Below are 7,577 nucleotides of genomic sequence, written 5' to 3' on the forward strand. Positions count from 1 at the left end.
GATGCTTAGCCATGCTGAGATGGAGGAGGAATAGTAACCGGCGGAGCAAGGATCGAAGAAGCTGTATAGTTTTCTCTTAGTAGTTTATGCTTTGAGTCTTCTTCGTCATCTGAAAACCCTGCTACTAAAACCCTGTTTTCGCCACTGTTTAAGTGTGCGTACTTATTTTGGAAACTTTCTTATGATATTGTAAGACACTATTATTATATATCGGGAACGGGTTGTTTAATTAAGACTATGTTATGTATTCAACTATATTTAGTTGTTTTGAAAAGAAAAAAAAAATATATCGTGTTTTCTTAGGATTACGAAATAGTCCTTAGACTTTGTTAGGTTACTAATGTGACTCATCAGTTGAGAAATTGGGGCGTTACATTTTTCATCATCGTGACATATTTTATTTACTCTATAACTACTGTTTTAATTATTTAATATATTAATTATTCATTGAAATTGGGGAAACATGTTTTTGTTAATTTGATTGGCTTCAAGTTGATTTGCCATAAATTCATGAATCATATTCTTCTAGAGAGTGTCATAGGTGGTTTGACTCATGTGCTTGAGTTGTTGGAGTAGAATGAGTACAATGGCACTAGAGAGTAATTATAGTATATAATCTTAAAGCTTCGTGCAGCGTCATAGACTAGATTTTGAGGAGGCCTTTACGATCCATTTTTTTTCCTCAAATGCATTTTGGCATGAGATCTATACCTTGTACTACTTGTCAAAAGTTTCAACTTGGAGTTTGCTTTGAGGATGGTATGGTATGCTGTTAGTAAAATCATACATGTCATATTAAGAAGAATTGTCTTGTGGTTGTGGTACAACCTTCCTCTAGTCACAAATAAGCATTATTATGAGTGACTCTAGCATCTTCTTTGACCCCCTACAACACTTATTAGACAAGCTATGAGTTCTTTGGCCGAGATCGTGGAGTATCTAAAAAATAATGGTAAATGAAATGGTGGTTGAGGTCAGTGGTAGGTCAGGAGAGTCGAGCTTGAGTCTTTGCTTTGACTCATCAAGATGCTTAGGCAACCAGTACAGTGGCAGTAAGCATACTCTTATTATGATCTCGAGAGGATTATGTTTTGCTTAATGCTAAAGATATATACTCTTTTTATCATTGTCGTCAATGCAATAAATTATCTTAGAAGTGCGGTAAAGGATTTAGTGGTTGAGGTTGAGAGTCAAGCTTAAATCCTTGTTTAACTTGTCATAATGCTCAGGAAACTAATGTCATGGTTATAAGTATGCTTTTCATATGTTCTGTTTGAGCGTTGGACTACACACCCTTTGCATGATTGTTGTGTACTTCTCAACTTGGTAAATTATTTTGTTAGTTGATTAGATGTTGGTTGTTGCTACACCCCTTTAGAAGTTTTTGTAGTTGATTTTGTGCACCGTTCATTTGAGGAATCCATTAGGGATTGAGAGTTGTTGGTAGGCATCATAGCTTCAGTCATTGTTGATTTTTTTGAGATTTTGGAGAATGGATTGGTTGGTCTTTCATCACTATACTTGAACTGTCATAACTAGATAGTAGGATTTAAAATACCTGGAGAGTCATCTTTCTCGTTTCCGAGAGAGCAAGGTTGGACCATATTGGGAGCTAACATGTTGCTAAGGAATGGTTGTCAATGATAGTTGATCTTGGTAGAGGATACTTATACAGCTGGAATGAAACTAGAAGAAATTTTTATAGTATGTGAATTTATGAACAAATTATTGATTTCCTGATGTACTGTCCACTAAGGGGATATAACTTTTATATAAACTTAGATTCCTAGCACTAGATTCGTTTGTGAAGAAGAAAGGTGAATCTATGCAGTTATGTGCACAATAAATAACCAATATATTTTATCCTGCACAGATGAGTGGTCTGATTGGTTGTAAGTAGCTCAATATTATTTTTTAGAAAGAAAAAAAAAGAGTTGCAATTTGGGTATCGTCAATGGAATATTAAGGATATAATTTTTAGACAACTTTCAGAACATGTTGTGAGCATAATGAGTTATTTGTCATGCTTTTGGACTTAGGGATGCCACTACTATTCTTTATGAATTTAATGGACTGCATCTTTAATCATTCAGGGATCATTTTGTGGTTGTTCTTGTTGATTTGGTATACTACTAAGACAAAGAAGAGCACTATAAGCTTGATGATTGTAGAGTTATGTATAGGCTGCCCATTCCAACTCACTGTTGAATTTTTTGCAATTCGTTCTATAGTGGATAATGTGGCTGATGACATTAAACATGATCAAGGTCAAGATTTGTATGTGGTGAGGATGGTAGAGGATTTTTAAAGTGAAAGGTTCCACATTTTTCAATAGACTCTGATGATATTTTATGACTTAAATGGTGATGTGTGTGCCTAATGTAGATAGTTTGTGGGGAAAATATTAGAGGATGCTCATAATTATTCTTACATGATTCACCTAGGATACTTGAGAAACTTTTATGTATGGGAAAGGATGAAGAAAGACATAAAAGATTTATTTCCGAATGTTAGCATGTGAAGGCTAAGCACAAAAGCAAGTGATGTTGCTTCAGTCTATTAAGACGTCACAGGGGAAGTGAGAAGGTATTGTTATGAACTTGGTGATAGGTTTGCTTAAGAATTTAATGTGTTATGATTTTGTATCGGTGGTTATGAATCGATTGACTGATTATGCACACTTCTTGCCTATGAAGAGTACTTATGCAGCTGCTATATATATACTAATATTTACCTTGGAATGAGATTGTTGTTTGCATGGTGTAAGCTTGTCTATGGTTTCAGATCTAGGAGCTAAATTGAATGCACAATTGTAGAAGACTTCTCAAAAGCGTTGTAGGTCTCGATCAGATTTGGGTGCAACTTTCTATGATAAACTGATAGCCGATTTGAGAGAACTATTCAGATCTCTTGTAGAATACAGTTCATGCTTGTGTTTTATAATTTATAAGGAGTTTGGATTTGAGCTGGTTTTTGATGAAATTTGCTTATAATAACAACTCTTAGTCTAGCATACAAATGACCCCATTTGAGGCCTTATTTGGTAGGCGAGGCGGATTAGTAATAGGTTGGTTTGAAGTTGAAGAAGCTAAGTTTGTAGACTCTTAGAACTTATCCAAGATACAATAGAGATGTGTTAAGATAGTTCAAAATCATTGATTACAATTTAGAGTATGCAACAGTCTTATGCTGATAGGAGGCGACACCCTTTAAAGAATGGAGTTGGTGATCATGTGCTCTGGTGCGTCTCTCTAATGAAAGAGGTATGATGGTTTGGTAAAACTGGAAAGCTAAGTCTAAAATTCATCGGACTTCTAAAATCTTAGAGAGGGTTCGATTGACACTTCTGCCAGATCCTTTTGTAGTTCATAGAGTTTTTCATGTTTTTATGCTTCAGAGGTACTCATATGATTCTTATCACACTATCCATCATGAGGATATATAATAAGATGAACATGTATCTTATATGGAGTAGCTGGTAGCCATGCTTGAAATAAGGGTGGAAAATCCACGTTCTAAGGACATTGGACATTGGTTTAGTGAAAGTTCTTTAGTAAAAAGATGGCTGGGGAAATTGAGGCAGTCATGTATGAGAAGCATTCTCTACTGTTTGAAGCTAAATGTTGCTATCGCTTTAAAATTCGATGACGAATTTTTCTAAGGAGAGAAGATTGAAACGACTCGTTTAGTGTTAATATAGTTTTAAATATTATTGTTATTATCTTTATTATATAAAAGAAAATAAGTTTAAAAAAAACAGAGATGTGGAAAGGGGTTCACGTAAACCCCACTAGGGGTGGCAAAATGGGCTTGGCCCGTTGGGCCAGCCCGTTTTGCCCACCTTTTTTGACGGGTTGGGTTGGGATTTTGAACCCAAATTTAAAAGTGGGTCAACCCAACCCAACCCGTATTTTGGCGGGTTAATGACGGGTTGGGTTGGGTTAGCCCGCCAACCCATTTTTCACTTTTTTTTTGAAATTTTTTAAAATTTATTTCTATTTTTATTCTTTCAGTAGATTATTTTAAGGTGCGCATATAATACGACAGACCTAAACTAAAAAAAAAAATTATTTTGAAAACTCCCTTCAATGGATTCACCTATATAAGCTGCTGCTCTTATTCGTAGGTTATGTTTTGTCTAAAACTTTCATGACTACTCGACATTAAATTTTATAATTGTTGATTGACTATTATTGGCTAAAGTAAACTCTTGTTGCTAGTGAAGTTACAATTTTACAACTTTTAATAACCACACATGATAAATATTTTTTTGTTATTGCTATTGGTGAGACTTTCTAGTTGAACTCATAACATTTAAAGATAAAAAATAAGTATAATTCTACTTTTTTCATGTGTCAACATATAAAAAGTGAAAGATTGCTTAAAATTTCTCATTGCATTTCTTTTTTTATTTCACTACATTTTCTAAGTGGGCTAGCCCGCCAACCCGTTTTCCCGTCAAAATATGGGTTGGGTTGAGACTTTGAACCCAAATACCAAAAGTGGGCTAGCCCAACCCAACCCGCATTTCGACGGGTTAGTGGCGGGTTGGGCCCAACCCGGCCCGCCAACCCATATTGCCACCCCTAAACCCCACCCCTTGATTTAAAAATAAAATAAAACTAACAACCCACTAAATCACATTACCCACCCATCCGGTACCATTCTCTTCTTTCTTTTCTTCTACCCTTGATGAAATCAACGCCGCCTCTGTTCCTTTCTTCCTCAAGTCTGAATTCTCCCCCACCAAAGAACCACTAAACTCCTCCATAAATACACAACATTGATCCAATTACTATTCGGCCAGTGAAGAGACTTTGGGCATTAATTTGAGTGTTAGAGATTGGTGCTGCAAGGAAGGAGGAGTAGGGTATTCATCAGATCAAGGTGACACTATTGATTCCATTGAGGTATACCTTCAACCCACAAATTTCTATAATAATATTGTAGCATAGTTTAGAATTAAGTAGAATTATTTTTAGGACTTTAGTTACACATTTGGAAATTTCATGGTTGCTCATGGGTAGTATGTCAAAGGGGTAATAAGTGCTGAAGGTTTGAGGTTAATTTTGTGTTCAGATTCGACGGCGAGTGAATCGTTCGGTGGTCGTAGGATTACTGAAAGCAACCGTGGTTATTCTTAATAGTTGTGAGTGGTTTTCCATCATCGTGACATATTTTATTTACTCTATAACTACTGTTTTAATTATTTAATATATTAATTATTCATTGAAATTGGGGAAACATCTTTTTGTTAATTTGATTGGCTTTAAGTTGATTTGTGTTTTATTAAGTTGACTGTGAGCAAGTTTAATGATTTAAATTGAGAAGAACATTTATAGTGAGTTGAGTTTGAATTATGTGAAATTTAGACTTATTTTGAAAAGCTTTGATGGGCATTGGAAAGCTGGTTTTGAGACTGTTGACAAGACTTGTACTGGTTTGAGAAAACGGTTTTGGTGATCCTTGATAGAACCCCGTAGCCGTTAACGGAGGTAACGGCCTAGGTGCACCTAGCTAGTTTGATTCCGGGAGGAGAGGGCTATATGTTAGATGGAGCCACCAATGCACGGAGAGGGCTATCAACGAGATGTAGCTTCCCCGGATTATATGATACGATGTGACATGTGATATGAGAGAGGAAAGGGCTATCCGTTAGATGGAGCCGCCCTTATCGGAGAATTCATCCCTTAGGAGGAGAGGGCTATCAACGAGATGGAGCCGCCTTACGGTTCTACATGTGTGACCCTATTAAATTGTATTTCTGATTTTGAAATGCTTTCATATGATTGACATGATTTTTATTCAGTTTCATTGAAACAGTTATTTATAAACTTGGCAGTTTGATCATCTCTTATTTGAAATGGTTCTTATTAATTTTATTAATATTATACGTATTATCCACTCTGATCTGATAGTGAAAAACTCATCCTTCATATGTTTCCCCTTTCCTGTTCATGGTGGTTGTTAAATCCTCACTAAGTCTTTGTGACTTACCTCATTCATTATTTTCCCTCCACAGATTCACAGGCAACTAAGTAGTCAGCCGGTATCAGATTCAGATCATTCAATTTATCTTGTTGGTAGGCCTCCTTTGGTTGGTGGCTCGATTGGTGTCTTTTATTTGATTCTAGTTATCTGCAGCTATAGGGAGTCTTAGAATGATTTGGATTTAAGATTGTTATTTATTGTTTTATTGTAAAAGTTGCACTTGAGTGCTAAAATTGAAAATTTCCTTTTAATGAAAGTATGAAAATGGAGATCATTATTTGACATGATTTGTCATTTGAGATATTGGTGTTACAGACGAGATCTTGTATAATTATTTTTTTTATAAAATATCGAGAAACATATGCAACTTTAGAGAATAGTTTGGAAAATGATTTTTGTGAGAAACAGGCTTGCCAGACTAGGGTGTCAGTATGTGCGCCGGTCACGGCTTAGGATTTTTGGGTCGTGACAACATCAACCACAACAGACTTTCTCTCGTATGTTTCATCCTCAAATTGAAGAAAGTGATGATGATGGTGATGATGGTGATGATGATGATGAACCTCCACCCTCACTACAACTATGCCGGGTTGGTCGGAGAACGAGAGGTCAGCTGCCACAGCAGGTGGAACAACCTCAGAGAGAGCACCACAACGTCAAAGAAGAAGACCTCATTGTGGAACATCATCCCAACATCAATTAGTTTTATGTGTAATTTTATTATTATTGTATCACTTTTTAACATTATCTTAAGATGTTTTATGTATGACTTTGCAGGTGAACATGATACGAATGTTTGTGGGCATTATATTGTTATAGTCCCTTTGAAAAAATGAAACATAATATTATAGCCACTAAGGATGGCGATTTAGGTAAAAAAAAGGTGTCGCGGACATGATGGGCAACATTTGAAAAAAAAGAGGTATCGCCAACAAGATTGACAGCATTTATAAAAAAATAAAAAAATTTGTATCGCCAATTCACAATTGCTATAGGCGATATAGGTGAAAAAAATAAAAAATGAAACATATATCCACTAGTAGTGGCGATATACATGGGAAACAAGAAAAAAAAAACAGATGTATCGCTATTTGTGATGGCGATATTTGAAAAGTAATTTGAGTATCGCCAGTATTGGTGGCGATATACATCAAACCTGTAAATAAAAATAAAGTTGCACTAAATTGGTAATTATTGGTATAAATTACATTAGTGGGGTAAAAGAGCCTCAATTTTGACCTCAACATTCATGTGTCATTTTTTTTGTTACAACTAGAATAGAAAGAAACAACAACAAACTAACTAACTACGTCTTGGCAAAGCAAGGGCACCACTGTTGATGGTGGGAGCCTCCAAACCTTCCAATCCCAGCTTGCATTGATCATGAGCTTCGCCAACGCATCCGCCACCGTGTTTTTAATCATAGTTGGATTTTTTTTATCTACATGTAATTTTATTATTATTTTCACCATTTTTCTTCTCCTTCCATTATCTTCTTCTTCCTCCTCCCTCCCATCACCACCGGACCACCACAACCACCATCTCATTCCTAACATCACACATACAAGAATAACGAGAAGGGGAAG

General features: G+C 35.8%; 1 long non-coding RNA gene across 1 annotated transcript; it reads left to right on the top strand.

Moving 5' to 3' along the window:
- The first annotated feature begins 4,648 nt into the window (after positions 1-4,648).
- LOC130749762 (uncharacterized) lies at positions 4,649-6,278 on the top strand. Its single transcript, XR_009023065.1, has 2 exons — positions 4,649-4,910; positions 6,023-6,278. It is a non-coding gene; the product is annotated as an uncharacterized LOC130749762 (long non-coding RNA).
- Positions 6,279-7,577: the final 1,299 nt, after the last annotated feature.

This window comes from Lotus japonicus, chromosome 3 (assembly GCF_012489685.1).
Source record: "Lotus japonicus ecotype B-129 chromosome 3, LjGifu_v1.2".
Taxonomy (NCBI): Eukaryota; Viridiplantae; Streptophyta; class Magnoliopsida; order Fabales; family Fabaceae; genus Lotus; species Lotus japonicus.